At 47.6% G+C, this 13,836-nt stretch overlaps 18 non-coding genes across 18 annotated transcripts; all 18 read left to right on the top strand.

The window, feature by feature from the left end:
* Positions 1-655: 655 nt before the first annotated feature.
* On the top strand, positions 656-728 carry TRNAK-CUU (transfer RNA lysine (anticodon CUU)). The gene has a single exon. It is a non-coding gene; the product is annotated as a tRNA-Lys (tRNA).
* Positions 729-2,394: 1,666 nt separating this feature from the next.
* On the top strand, positions 2,395-2,467 carry TRNAK-CUU (transfer RNA lysine (anticodon CUU)). The gene has a single exon. It is a non-coding gene; the product is annotated as a tRNA-Lys (tRNA).
* Positions 2,468-2,828: 361 nt separating this feature from the next.
* TRNAK-CUU (transfer RNA lysine (anticodon CUU)) lies at positions 2,829-2,901 on the top strand. The gene has a single exon. It is a non-coding gene; the product is annotated as a tRNA-Lys (tRNA).
* A 72-nt stretch (positions 2,902-2,973) lies between these two features.
* TRNAK-CUU (transfer RNA lysine (anticodon CUU)) lies at positions 2,974-3,046 on the top strand. Its single transcript has one exon. It is a non-coding gene; the product is annotated as a tRNA-Lys (tRNA).
* Positions 3,047-3,407: 361 nt separating this feature from the next.
* On the top strand, positions 3,408-3,480 carry TRNAK-CUU (transfer RNA lysine (anticodon CUU)). The gene has a single exon. It is a non-coding gene; the product is annotated as a tRNA-Lys (tRNA).
* A 506-nt stretch (positions 3,481-3,986) lies between these two features.
* On the top strand, positions 3,987-4,059 carry TRNAK-CUU (transfer RNA lysine (anticodon CUU)). The gene has a single exon. It is a non-coding gene; the product is annotated as a tRNA-Lys (tRNA).
* A 673-nt stretch (positions 4,060-4,732) lies between these two features.
* TRNAK-CUU (transfer RNA lysine (anticodon CUU)) lies at positions 4,733-4,805 on the top strand. The gene has a single exon. It is a non-coding gene; the product is annotated as a tRNA-Lys (tRNA).
* A 216-nt stretch (positions 4,806-5,021) lies between these two features.
* TRNAK-CUU (transfer RNA lysine (anticodon CUU)) lies at positions 5,022-5,094 on the top strand. The gene has a single exon. It is a non-coding gene; the product is annotated as a tRNA-Lys (tRNA).
* A 506-nt stretch (positions 5,095-5,600) lies between these two features.
* TRNAK-CUU (transfer RNA lysine (anticodon CUU)) lies at positions 5,601-5,673 on the top strand. The gene has a single exon. It is a non-coding gene; the product is annotated as a tRNA-Lys (tRNA).
* Positions 5,674-5,745: 72 nt separating this feature from the next.
* TRNAK-CUU (transfer RNA lysine (anticodon CUU)) lies at positions 5,746-5,818 on the top strand. Its single transcript has one exon. It is a non-coding gene; the product is annotated as a tRNA-Lys (tRNA).
* A 361-nt stretch (positions 5,819-6,179) lies between these two features.
* Positions 6,180-6,252, top strand: TRNAK-CUU (transfer RNA lysine (anticodon CUU)). Its single transcript has one exon. It is a non-coding gene; the product is annotated as a tRNA-Lys (tRNA).
* Positions 6,253-6,324: 72 nt separating this feature from the next.
* TRNAK-CUU (transfer RNA lysine (anticodon CUU)) lies at positions 6,325-6,397 on the top strand. The gene has a single exon. It is a non-coding gene; the product is annotated as a tRNA-Lys (tRNA).
* A 385-nt stretch (positions 6,398-6,782) lies between these two features.
* On the top strand, positions 6,783-6,855 carry TRNAK-CUU (transfer RNA lysine (anticodon CUU)). Its single transcript has one exon. It is a non-coding gene; the product is annotated as a tRNA-Lys (tRNA).
* A 1,834-nt stretch (positions 6,856-8,689) lies between these two features.
* TRNAE-CUC (transfer RNA lysine (anticodon CUU)) lies at positions 8,690-8,762 on the top strand. Its single transcript has one exon. It is a non-coding gene; the product is annotated as a tRNA-Glu (tRNA).
* Positions 8,763-9,413: 651 nt separating this feature from the next.
* On the top strand, positions 9,414-9,486 carry TRNAK-CUU (transfer RNA lysine (anticodon CUU)). Its single transcript has one exon. It is a non-coding gene; the product is annotated as a tRNA-Lys (tRNA).
* A 72-nt stretch (positions 9,487-9,558) lies between these two features.
* Positions 9,559-9,631, top strand: TRNAK-CUU (transfer RNA lysine (anticodon CUU)). The gene has a single exon. It is a non-coding gene; the product is annotated as a tRNA-Lys (tRNA).
* A 2,848-nt stretch (positions 9,632-12,479) lies between these two features.
* On the top strand, positions 12,480-12,552 carry TRNAK-CUU (transfer RNA lysine (anticodon CUU)). Its single transcript has one exon. It is a non-coding gene; the product is annotated as a tRNA-Lys (tRNA).
* A 506-nt stretch (positions 12,553-13,058) lies between these two features.
* TRNAK-CUU (transfer RNA lysine (anticodon CUU)) lies at positions 13,059-13,131 on the top strand. Its single transcript has one exon. It is a non-coding gene; the product is annotated as a tRNA-Lys (tRNA).
* Positions 13,132-13,836: the final 705 nt, after the last annotated feature.

Here is a 13,836-nt window from a genome sequence, read left to right as displayed (position 1 = left end):
ATAGATGATCGCCTTACATGTTCATATTAATTAATCAAGACCTACAACCCACCGCCTGGCTAGCTCAGTCGGTAGGGCATCAGGCTGTTAATGTCCTTAATAAGTAATCAATTCTGATATTGCACAGCCCGGCTAGCTCAGTCGGTAGAGCATGAAACACTTAACCCTCTACATGGTCGGCTTACATGATCTTCATAAGTAATCAAAACTGAAATTGCTCCGCCCGGCTAGCTCAGTCGGTTGCGCATGATACTCTTAATCTCAGGATCGTGGGTTCGAGACTCACGATGGGCGAAAATTTTGCTCTCATCGAATACATGATCGTCTAACATGTTCTTAATCAGTAATCAATTCTGACCTTGCACAGCCCGGCTAGCTCAGTCGGTAGAGCATGAGACTCTTAATCTCAGGGTCGTGGGTTCGGGACACACGCTGGGCGAGAATTTTGCTCTCATCGAACACAAGGTCGTCTTACATGTTTTTAATAAGTAATCTATTCTGACCTTGCACAGCCCGGCTAGCTCAGTCGGTAGAGCATGAAACTCTTAATCTCAGGGACGTGAGTTCGACCACGCGCTGTTCGAGTTTTTTGCTCTCATCGAATATATGATCGCATTACATGTTCTAAATAATTAATCAATTCTGATATTGCACAGCCCGGCTAGCTCAGTCGGTAGAGCATGAGACTCTTAATCTAAGGGTTGTGGGTTCGAGCCCCACGCTGGGCGAGAATATTGCTCTCATCGAACACATGATCGTCTTACATGTTCTTAATAAGTATTCTATACTGACCTTGCCCAGCCCGGCTAGCTCAGTCGGTAGAGCACGAGACTCTTAATCTCAGGGTCGTGGGTTCGTGCCCCACGCAGGGCGGTTTTCTCGCCGTCATCTAACACATGATCTTCTTACATGTTTTTAATAAGTAAACAAGACCTATCTTACACAGCCAATCTAGCCCAGTCGGTAGAGCACGAGACTCATGATCTCAGGGACATGAGTTCGACCACACTCGTCGAATACATGATCGTCTTACATGTTCTTAATAAGTAACCAATTCTGACATTGCGCAGCCCGGGTAGCTCAGTCGGTAGAGCATGAGACTCTTAATCTCAGGGTCGTGGGTTCAAGCCAACGCTGGGCGAGAATGTTGCTGTCATCGAACACATAATCGTCTTACATGTTCTTAAAAAGTAATCAATTCTGACCGTGCAGAGCCCGGCTAGCTCAGTCGGTAGAGCATGAGACTCTTAATCTTGGGGTCGTGGGTTCGAGCCCCACGATGGGCGATTTTTCGCGCACAGCTAATAGATGATCGCCTTACATGTTCATATTAATTAATCAAGACCTACAACCCACCGCCGGGCTAGCTCAGTCGGTAGGGCATCAGGCTGTTAATGTCCTTAATAAGTAATCAATTCTGACCTTGCACAGCCCGGCTAGCCCAGTCGGTAGAGCATGAAACTCTTAATCTCAGGGTCGTGGGTTCGAGCCACACGCTGGGCGAGATTTTTGCTCTCATCGAACACAAGGTCGTCTTACATGTTTTTAATAAGTAATCTATTCTGACCTTGCACAGCCCGGCTAGCTCAGTCGGTAGAGCATGAGTCTCTTAACCTCAGGGTCGTGGGTTCGAGCCGCACGCTGGGCGAGTTTTTCGCACACAGCTAACAGATGATTGTTTTACATGTTCATAATAAGTAATAAAGACCTACATCCCACCGCCCGGCTAATTGAGTCGGTAGGGCATGTGACTCTTAATCCCAGGCTCGAAGGTTGGAGCCTCACGCTGGGCGAGTTTTTCGCAGGAAGCTAATAGATGATCGTCTTACATGTTCATAATAAGTAATCAAGACCTACATTCCACCGCCCGGTTACCTCAGTCGGTACGGCATGAGGCTCTTAATCTCAGGGTCGTGGGTTCGACACCCACGCTGGGCGGTTTTCTCGCCGTCATCTAACACATGATCTTCTTACATGTTTTTAATAAGTAAACAAGACCTATGTTACACAGCCCGGCTAGCCCAGTCGGTAGAGCACGAGACTCATAATCTCAGGGACGTGAGTTCGACCACACGCTGTTCGAGTTTTTTGCTCTCATCGAATATATGATCGCATTACATGTTCTAAATAATTAATCAATTCTGACCGTGCAGAGCCCGGCTAGCTCAGTCGGTAGAGCATGAAACTCTTAACCCTGTACATGGTCGGCTTACATGATCTTAATAAGTAATCAAAACTGAAATTGCACCGCCCGGCTAGCTCAGTCGGTTGAGCATGATACTCTTAATCTGAGGATCGTGGGTTCGAGACTCACGCTGGACGAAAATTTTGCTCTCATCGAATACATGATCGTCTAACATGTTCATAATCAGTAATCAATTCTGACCTTGCACAGCCCGGCTAGCTCAGTCGGTAGAGCATGAGACTCTTAATCTCAGGGTCGTGGGTTCGAGCCCCACGGTGGGCGAGATTTTCGCACACAGCTAAGAGATGATCGCCTTACTAGTTCATAATAAGTAATCAGGACCGACATTCCATCGCCCGGCTAGCTCAGTCGGAAGGACATGTGGCTCTTAATCTCAGGGTCGTGGGGTCGACACACACGCTGGCCAATTTTGTCGCTGTCATCTAACACATGATCGCCTTACATGTTCTTAATAAGTAAACAAGACCTATGTTACACAGCCCGGCTAGCCCAGTCGGTAGAGCACGAGACTCATAATCTGAGGGACGTGAGTTCGACCACACGCTGTTCGAGTTTTTTGCTCTCATCGAATATATGATCGCATTACATGTTCTAAATAATTAATCAATTCTGATATTGCACAGCCCGGCTAGCTCAGTAGGTAGAGCATGAGACTCTTAATCTCAGGGTCGTGGGTTCGAGCCCCACGCTGGGCGAGTATTTTGCTCTCATCGAACAAATGATCGTCTTACATGTTCTTAATAAGTATTCTATACTGACCTTGCATAGCCCGGCTAGCTCAGTCGGTAGAGCATGAGACTCTTAATCTCAGGGTCGTGGGTTCGAGCCCCACGCTGGGCGAGTTTTTCGCACACAACTAATAGATGATCGTCTTACATGTTCATAATAAGTAATCAAGACCTTCATTCCACCTCCCGGCTAGCTCAGTCGGTAGGGCATGAGGCTCTTACTCTCAGGGTCGTGGGTTCGACAACCACGCCAGCCAATTTTGTCGCTGTCATCTAAGACATGATCGTCTTACATGTTCTTAATAAGTAAACAAGACCTATGTTACACAGCCCGGCTAATCCAGTCGGTAGAGCACGAACCTCATAATCTCATGGACGTGAGTTCGACCACACGCTGTTCTATTTTTTCGCTCTCATCGAATACATGATCGTCTTACATGTTCTTAATAAGTAACCAATTCTGACGTTGCAGAGCCCGGGTAGCTCAGTCGGTAGAGCATGAGACTCTTAATCTCAAGGTCGTGGGTTCGAGCCCCACGCTGGGCGAGAATTCTGCTCTCATCGAACACATGATCGTCTTACATGTTCTTAATAAGTAATCAATTCTTACCTTGCACAGCCCGGCTAGCTCAGTCGGTAGAGCATGAGACTCTTAATCTCAGGTTCGTGGGTTCGAGCACCACGCTGGGCGAGTTTTTCGCACACAGCTAATAGATGATCGCCTTACTAGTTCATAATAAGTAATCAAGACCGACATTCCATCGCCCGGCTAGCTCAGTCGGAAGGGCATGGGGCTCTTATACTCAGGGTCGCGGGGTCGACACCCACGCTGGCCAATTTTGTCGCTGTCATCTAACACATGATCGCCTTACATGTTCTTAATAAGTAAACAGGACCTATGTTACACAGCCCGGCTAGCCCAGTCGGTAGAGCACGAGACTCATAATCTCAGGGACGTGAGTTCGACCACACGCTGTTCGAGTTTTTTGCTCTCATCGAATATATGATCGCATTACATGTTCTAAATAATTAATCAATTCTGATGTTGCACAGCCCGGCTAGCTCAGTCGGTAGAGCATGAGACTCTTAATCTAAGGGTTGTGGGTTCGAGCCCCACGCTGGGCGAGAATATTGCTCTCATCGAACACATGATCGTCTTACATGTTCTTAATAAGTATTCTATACTGACCTTGCACAGCCCGGCTAGCTCAGTCGGTAGAGCACGAGACTCTTAATCTCAGGGTCGTGGGTTCAACCCAACGCTGGGCGAGAATGTTGCTGTCATCGAACACATAATCGTCTTACATGTTCTTAAAAAGTAATCAATTCTGACCGTGCAGAGCCCGGCTAGCTCAGTCGGTAGAGCATGAGACTCTTAATCTTGGGGTCGTGGGTTCGAGCCCCACGATGGGCGATTTTTCGCGCACAGCTAATAGATGATCGCCTTACATGTTCATATTAATTAATCAAGACCTACAACCCACCGCCGGGCTAGCTCAGTCGGTAGGGCATCAGGCTGTTAATGTCCTTAATAAGTAATCAATTCTGACATTGCACAGCCCGGCTAGCTCAGTCGGTAGAGCATGAAACACTTAACCCTCTACATGGTCGGCATACATGATCTTAATAAGTAATCAAAACTGAAATTGCACCGCCCGGCTAGCTCAGTCGGTTGAGCATGATACTCTTAATCTCAGGATCGTGGGATCGAGACTCACGCTGGGCGAAAATCTTGCTCTCATCGAATACATGATCGTCTAACATGTTCTTAATCAGTAATCAATTCTGACCTTGCACAGCCCGGCTAGCTCAGTCGGTAGAGCATGAGACTCTTAATCTCAGGGTCGTGGGTTCAAGCCCCACGCTGGGCGAGAATTTTGCTCTCATCGAACACAAGGTCGTCTTACATGTTTTTAATAAGTAATCTATTCTGACCTTGCACAGCCCGGCTAGCTCAGTCGGTAGAGCATGAGACTCTTAATCTTGGGGTCGTGGGTTCGAGCCCCACGATGTTCGATTTTTCGCACACAACTAATAGATGATCGCCTTACATGTTCATATTAATTAATCAAGACCTACAACCCACAGCCCGGCTAGCTCAGTCGGTAGAGCGTGAGTCTCTTAACCTCAGGGTCGTGGGTTCGAACCCCACGCTGGGCGAGTTTTTCGCACACAGCTAACAGATGATCGTTTTACATGTTCATAATACGTAATCAAGACCTACATTCCAGCGCCCGGCATATTCAGTCGGTAGGGCATGAGACCCTTAATCTCAGGCTCGAAGGTTGGAGCCTCACGCTGGGCGAGTTTTTCGCAGGAAGCTAATAGATGATCGTCTTACATGTTCATAATAAGTAATCAAGACCTACATTCCACCGCCCGGTTACCTCAGTCGGTACGGCATGAGGCTCTTAATCTCAGGGTCGTGGGTTCGACACCCACGCTGGCCTATTTTGTCGCCGTCATCTAACACATGATCTTCTTACATGTTTTTAATAAGTAAACAAGACCTATGTTACACAGCCCGGCTAGCCCAGTCGGTAGAGCACGAGACTCATAATCTCAGGGACGTGAGTTCGACCACACGCTGTTCTATTTTTTCGCTCTCATCGAATACATGATCGTCTTACATGTTCTTAATAAGTAACCAATTCTGACGTTGCAGAGCCCGGGTAGCTCAGTCGGTAGAGCATGAGACTCTTAATCTGAAGGTCGTGGGTTCGATCCCCACGCTGGGCGAGAATTCTGCTCTCATCGAACACATGATCGTCTTACATGTTCTTAATAAGTAATCAATTCTTACCTTGCACAGCCCGGCTAGCTCAGTCGCTAGAGCATGAGACTCTTAATCTCAGGGTCGTGGGTTCGAGCCCCACGCTGGGCGAGTTTTACGCACACAGCTAATAGATGATCGCCTTACTAGTTCATAATAAGTAATCAAGACCGACATTCCATCGCCCGGCTAGCTCAGTCGGAAGGGCATGTGGCTCTTAATCTCAGGGTCGCGGGGTCGACACCCCCGCTGGCTAATTTTGTCGCTGTCGTCTAACACATGATCGCCTTACATGTTCTTAATAAGTAAACAAGACCTATGTTACACAGCCCGGCTAGCCCAGTCGGTAGAGCATGAGACTCATAATCTCAGGGACGTGAGTTCGACCACACGCTGTTCGAGTTTTTGGCTCTCATCTAATATATGATCGCATTACATGTTCTAAATAATTAATCAATTCTGATATTGCACAGCCCGGCTAGCTCAGTCGGTAGAGCATGAGACTCTTAATCTCAGGGTCGTGGGTTCGAGCCCCACGCTGGGCGAGAATATTGCTCTCATCGAACACATGATCGTCTTACATGTTCTTAATAAGTATTCTATACTGACCTTGCACAGCCCGGCTAGCTCAGTCGGTAGAGCATGAGACTCTTAATCTCAGGGTCGTGGGTTCGAGCCCCACGCTGGGCGAGTTTTTCGAACACAACTAACAGATTATCGCCTTACATGTTCATATTAATTAATCAAGACCTACAACCCACCGCCGGGCTAGCTCAGTCGGTAGGGCATCAGGCTGTTAATGTCCTTAATAAGTAATCAATTCTGACCGTGCAGAGCCCGGCTAGCTCAGTCGGTAGAGCATGAAACTCTTAACCCTCTACATGGTCGGCTTACATGATCTTAATAAGTAATCAAAACTGAAATTGCACCGCCCGGCTAGCTCAGTCGGTTGAGCATGATACTCTTAATCTCAAGATCGTGGGTTCGAGACTCACGCTGGACGAAAATTTCGCTCTCATCGAATACATGATCGTCTAACATGTTCTTAATCAGTAATCAATTCTGACCTTGCACAGCCCGGCTAGCTCAGTCGGTAGAGCATGAGACTCTTAATCTCAGGGTCGTGGGTTCGAGCCCCACGCTGGGCGAGTTTTTCGCACACAACTAATAGATGATCGTCTTACATGTTCATAATAAGTAATCAAGACCTTCATTCCACCTCCCGGCTAGCTCAGTCGGTAGGGCATGAGGCTCTTACTCTCAGGGTCGTGGGTTCGACAACCACGCCAGACAATTTTGTCGCTGTCATCTAAGACATGATCGTCTTACATGTTCTTAATAAGTAAACAAGACCTATGTTACACAGCCCGGCTAGGCCAGTCGGTAGAGCACGAACCTCATAATCTCATGGACGTGAGTTCGACCACACGCTGGACGATTTTTTCGCTCTCATCGAATACATGATCGTCTTACATGTTCCTAATAAGTAATCAATTCTCGCATTGCACAGCCCGGCAAGCTCAGTCGGTACAGCATGAGACTCTTAACCTCAGGGTCGTGGGTTCGAGCCCCTCGCAGGGCGAGAATTTTGCTCACATCGAACACATAATCGTTTTACATGTTCTTAATAAGTAGTCAATTCTGACCGTGCAGAGCCCGGTTAGCTCAGTCGGTAGAGCATGAGACTCTTAACCTCGGGTTCGTGGGTTCGAGCCCAACGATCGGCGAGTTTTTGGCACACAGGTAATAGATGATCGCCTTACATGTTCATATTAATTAATCAAGACCTACAACCCACCGCCGGGCTAGCTCAGTCGGTAGGGCATCAGGCTGTTAATGTCCTTAATAAGTAATCAATTCTGACCGTGCAGAGCCCGGATAGCTCAGTCGGTTGAGCATGAAACTCTCAACCCCCTACATGATCGGCTTATATGTTCTTAAAAAGTAATCAAAACCGACACTGTACCGCCCGGCTAGCTCAGTCGGTTCAGCATGAGACTCTTAATCTCAGGGTCGTGGGTTCAAGACTGACGCTGGGCGAAAATTTCGCTCTCATCGAATACTTGATCGTCTAACATGTTCTTAATCAGTAATCAATTCTGACCTTGCCCAGCCCTGCTAGCTCAGTCGGTAGAGCACGAGACTCTTAATCTCAGGGTCATGTGTTCGTGCCCCACGCACGGCAGTTTTCTCGCCGTCATCTAACACATGATCTTCTTACATGTTTTTAATAAGTAAACAAGACCTATCTTACACAGCCAATCTAGCCCAGTCGGTAGAGCACGAGACTCATGATCTCAGGGACATGAGTTCGACCACACTCGTCGAATACATGATCGTCTTACATGTTCTTAATAAGTAACCAATTCTGACATTGCGCAGCCCGGGTAGCTCAGTCGGTAGAGCATGAGACTCTTAATCTCAGGGTCGTGGGTTCAAGCCAACGATGGGCGAGAATGTTGCTCTCATCGAACACATAATCGTCTTACATATTCTTAATAAGTAATCAATTCTGACCGTGCAGAGCCCGGCTAGCTCAGTCGGTAGAGCATGAGACTCTTAACCTTGGGGTCGTGGATTCGTGCCCCACGATGGGCGATTTTTCGCACACAGGTAATAGATGATCGCCTTACATGTTCATATTAATTAATCAAGACCTACAACCCACCGCCGGGCTAGCTCAGTCGGTAGGGCATCAGGCTGTTAATGTCCTTAATAAGTAATCAATTCTGACATTGCACAGCCCGGCTAGCTCAGTCGGTAGAGCATGAAACACTTAACCCTCTACATGGTCGGCTTACATGATCTTAATAAGTAATCAAAACTGAAATTGCACCGCCCGGCTAGCTCAGTCGGTTGACCATGATACTCTTAATCTCAGGATCGTGGGTTCGTGACTCACGCTTGGCGAATATTTTGCTCTCATCGAATACATGATCGTCTAACATGTTCTTATTCAGTAATCAATTCTGACCTTGCACAGCCCGGCTGGCTCAATCGGTAGAGCATGAGACTCTCAATCTCAGGGTCGTGGGTTCGAGCCACACGCTGGGCGAGAATTTTGCTCTCATCGAACACAAGGTCGTCTTACATGTTTTTAATAAGTAATCTATTCTGACCTTGCACAGCCCGGCTAGCTCAGTCGGTAGAGCATGAGTCTCTTAACCTCAGGGTCGTGGGTTCGCGCCGCACGCTGGGCGATTTTTTCGCACACAGCTAACAGATGATTGTTTTACATGTTCATAATAAGTAATCAAGACCTACATCCCACCGCCCGGCTAATTGAGTCGGTAGGGCATGTGACCCTTAATCCCAGGCTCGAAGGTTGGAGCCTCACGCTGGGCGAGTTTTTCGCAGGAAGCTAATAGATGATCGTCTTACATGTTCATAATAAGTAATCAAGACCTACATTCCACCGCCCGGTTACCTCAGTCGGTACGGCATGAGGCTCTTAATCTCAGGGTCGTGGGTTCGACACACACGCTGGGCGGTTTTCTCGCCGTCATCTAACACATGATCTTCTTACATGTTTTTAATAAGTAAACAAGACCTATGTTACACAGCCCGGCTAGCCCAGTCGGTAGAGCACGAGACTCATAATCTCAGGGACGTGAGTTCCGCCACACGCTGTTCGACTTTTTTGCTCTCATCGAATATATGATGGCATTATATGTTCTAAATAATTAATCAATTCTGATATTGCACAGCCCGGCTAGCTCAGTCGGTAGAGCATGAGACTCTTAATCTCAGGGTCGTGGGTTCGAGCCCCACGCTGGGCGAGAATTTTGCTGTCATCGAACACATGATCGTCTTACATGTTCTTAATAAGTATTCTATACTGGACTTGCGCAGCCCGGCTAGGTCAGTCGGTAGAGCATGAGACTCTTAATCTCAGGGTCGTGGGTTCGAGCCCCACGCTGGGCGAGTATTTTGCTCTCATCGAACACATGATCGTCTTACATGTTCTTAATAAGTTTTCTATACTGACCTTGCACAGCAAGGCTAGCTCAGTCGGTAGAGCATGAGACTCTTAATCTCAGGGTCGTGGGTTCGAGCCCCACGCTGGGCGAGTTTTTCGCACACAACTAATAGATGATCGTCTTACATGTTCATAATAAGTAATCAAGACCTTCATTCCACGTCCCGGCTAGCTCAGTCGGTAGGGCATGAGGCTCTTACTCTCAGGGTCGTGGGTTCGACAACCACGCCAGCCAATTTTGTCGCTGTCATCTAAGACATGATCGTCTTACATGTTCTTAATAAGTAAACAAGACCTATGTTACACAGCCCGGCTAGGCCGGTCGGTAGAGCACGAACCTCATAATCTCATGGACGTGAGTTCGACCACTCGCTGGACGAGTTTTTCGCTCTCATCGAATACATGATCGTCTTACATGTTCTTAATAAATTATCAATTCTCACATTGCACAGCCCGGCAAGCTCAGTCGGTACACCAATAGACTCTTAACCTCAGGGTCGTAGGTTCGAGCCCCTCGCAGGGCGAGAATTTTGCTCACATCGAACACATAATCGTTTTACATGTTCTTAATAAGTACTCAATTCTGACCGTGCAGAGCCCGGTTAGCTCAGTCGGTAGAGCATGAGACTCTTAACCTCGGGGTCGTGGGTTCGAGCCCAACGATGGGCGAGTTTTTGGCACACAGGTAATAGATGATCGCCTTACATGTTCATATTACTTAATCAAGACCTACAACCCACCGCCGGGCTAGCTCAGTCGGTAGGGCATCAGGCTGTTAATGTCCTTAATAAGTAATCAATTCTGACCGTGCAGAGCCCGGATAGCTCAGTCGGTTGAGCATGAAACTCTCAACCCCCTACATGATCGGCTTATATGTTCTTAAAAAGTAATCAAAACCGACATTGTACCACCCGGCTAGCTCAGTCGGTTCAGCATGAGACTCTTAATCTCAGGGTCGTGGGTTCAAGCCTCACGCTGGGCGAAAATTTTGCTCTCATCGAATACTTGATCGTCTAACATGTTCTTAATCAGTAATCAATTCTGACCTTGCCCAGCCCTGCTAGCTCAGTCGGTAGAGCACGAGACTCTTAATCTCAGGGTCGTGGGTTCGTGCCCCACGCACGGCAGTTTTCTCGCCGTCATCTAACACATGATCTTCTTACATGTTTTTAATAAGTAAACAAGACCTATCTTACACAGCCAATCTAGCCCAGTCGGTAGAGCACGAGACTCATGATCTCAGGGACATGAGTTCGACCACACTCGTCGAATACATGATCGTCTTACATGTTCTTAATAAGTAACCAATTCTGACATTGCGCAGCCCGGGTAGCTCAGTCGGTAGAGCATGAGACTCTTAATCTCAGGGTCGTGGGTTCAAGCCAACGCTGGGCGAGAATGTTGCTCTCATCGAACACATAATCGTCTTACATGTTCCTAATAAGTAATCAATTCTGACCGTGCAGAGCCCGGCTAGCTCAGTCGGTAGAGAATGAGACTCTTAACCTTGGGGTCGTGGGTTCGTGCCCCACGATGGGCGATTTTTCGCACACAGGTAATAGATGATCGCCTTACATGTTCATATTAATTAATCGAGACCTACAACCCACCGCCGGGCTTGCTCAGTCGGTAGGGCATCAGGCTGTTAATGTCCTTAATAAGTAATCAATTCTGACATTGCACAGCCCGGCTAGCTCAGTCGGTAGAGCATGAAACTCTTAACCCTCTACATGGTCGGCTTACATGATCTTAATAAGTAATCAAAACTGAAATTGCACCGCCCGGCTAGCTCAGTCGGTTGACCATGATACTCTTAATCTCAGGATCGTGGGTTCGAGACTCACGCTGGGCGAAAATTTTGCTCTCATCGGATACATGATCGTCTAACATGTTCTTAATCAGTAATCAATTCTGACCTTGCACAGCCCGGCTAGCTCAGTCGGTAGAGCATGAAACTCTTAATCTCAGGGTCGTGGGTTCGAGCCATACGCTGGGCGAGATTCTTGCTCTCATCGAACACAAGGTCGTCTTACATGTTTTCAATAAGTAATCTATTCTGACCTTGCACAGCCCGGCTAGCTCAGTCGGTAGAGCATGAGTCTCTTAACCTCAGGGTCGTGGGTTCGAGCCGCACGCTGGGCGAGTTTTTCGCACACAGCTAACAGATGATTGTTTTACATGTTCATAATAAGTAATCAAGACCTACATCCCACCGCCGGGCTAATTCAGTCGGTAGGGCATGTGACCCTTAATCCCAGGCTCGAAGGTTGGAGCCTCACGCCGGGCGAGTTTTTCGCAGGAAGCTAATAGATGATCGTCTTACATGTTCATAATAAGTAATCAAGACCTACATTCCACCGCCCGGTTACCTCAGTCGGTACGGCATGAGGCTCTTAATCTCAGGGTCGTGGGTTCGACACCCACGCTGGGCGGTTTTCTCGCCGTCATCTAACACATGATCTTCTTACATGTTTTTAATAAGTAAACAAGACCTATGTTACACAGCCCGGCTAGCCCAGTCAGTAGAGCACGACACTCATAATCTCAGGGACGTGAGTTCCACCACACGCTGTTCGACTTTTTTGCTCTCATCGAATATATGATCGCATTACATGTTCTAAATAATTAATCAATTCTGATATTGCACAGCCCGGCTAGCTCAGTCGGTAGAGCATGAGACCCTTCATCTCAGGTCCGTGGGTTCGAGCCCCACGCTGGGCGAGAATTTTGCTCTTATCGAACACATGATCGTCTTACATGTTCTTAATAAGTATTCTATACTGGCCTTGCACAGCCCGGCTAGCTCAGTCGGTAGAGCATGAGACTCTTAATCTCAGGGTCGTGGGTTCGAGCCCCACGCTGGGCAAGTTTTTCGCACACTGCTAATAGATGATCGCCTTACTAGTTCATAATAAGTAATCAAGACCGACATTCCATCGCCTGGCTAGCTCAGTCGGAAGGACATGTGGCTCTTAATCTCAGGGTCGTGGGGTCGACACCCACGCTGGCCAATTTTGTCGCTGTCATCTAACACATGATCGCCTTACATGTTCTTAATATGTAAACAAGACCTATGTTACACAGCCCGGCTAGCCCAGTCGGTAGAGCACGAGACTCATAATCTCAGGGACGTGAGTTCGACCACACGCTGTTCGACTTTTTTGCTCTCATCGAATATATGATCGCATTACATGTTCTAAATAATTAATCAATTCTGATGTTGCACAGCCCGGCTAGCTCAGTCGGTAGAGCATGGGACTCTTAATCTCAGGGTCGTGGGTTCGAGCCCAACGCTGGGCGAGAATTTTGCTCTCATCGGACACATGATCGTCTTACATGTTCTTAATAAGTATTCTATACTGGCCTTGCACAGCCCGGCTAGCTCAGTCGGTAGAGCATGAGACTCTTAATCTCAGGGTCGTGGGTTCGAGCCCCACGCTGGGCGAGTTTTTCGCACACAACTAGTAGATGATCTTCTTACATGTTCATAATAAGTAATCAAGACCTTCATTCCAGCTCTCGGCTAGCTCAGTCGGTAGGGCATGAGGCTCTTTCTCTCAGGGTCGTGGGTTCGAGCCCCACGCTGGGCGAGTTTTACGCACACAGCTAATAGATGATCGCCTTACTAGTTCATAATAAGTAATCAAGACCGACATTCCATCGCCCGGCTAGCTCAGTCGGAAGGGCATGTGGCTCTTAATCTCAGGGTCGCGGGGTCGACACCCACGCTGGCTAATTTTGTCGCTGTCATCTAACACATGATCGCCTTACATGTTCTTAATAAGTAAACAAGACCTATGTTACACAGCCCGGCTAGCCCAGTCGGTAGAGCACGAGACTCATAATCTCAGGGACGTGAGTTCGACCACACGCTGTTCGAGTTTTTTGCTCTCATCGAATATATGATCGCATTACATGTTCTAAATAATAAATCAATTCTGACCGTGCAGAGCCCGGCTAGCTCAGTCGGTAGAGCATGAAACTCTTAACCCTCTACATGGTCGGCTTACATGATCTTAATAAGTAATCAAAACTGAAATTGCACCGCCCGGCTAGCTCAGTCGGTTGAGGATGATACTCTTAATCTCAGGATCGTGGGTTCGAGACTCACGCTGGACGAAAATTTTGATCTCATCGAATACATGATCGT

Source organism: Anabrus simplex, chromosome 7, assembly GCF_040414725.1.
Source record: "Anabrus simplex isolate iqAnaSimp1 chromosome 7, ASM4041472v1, whole genome shotgun sequence".
Classification (NCBI taxonomy): domain Eukaryota; kingdom Metazoa; phylum Arthropoda; class Insecta; order Orthoptera; family Tettigoniidae; genus Anabrus; species Anabrus simplex.
The sequence above is the reverse complement of the archived record's forward strand: the minus strand, read 5'-3'. Positions and strand labels throughout refer to the sequence as shown.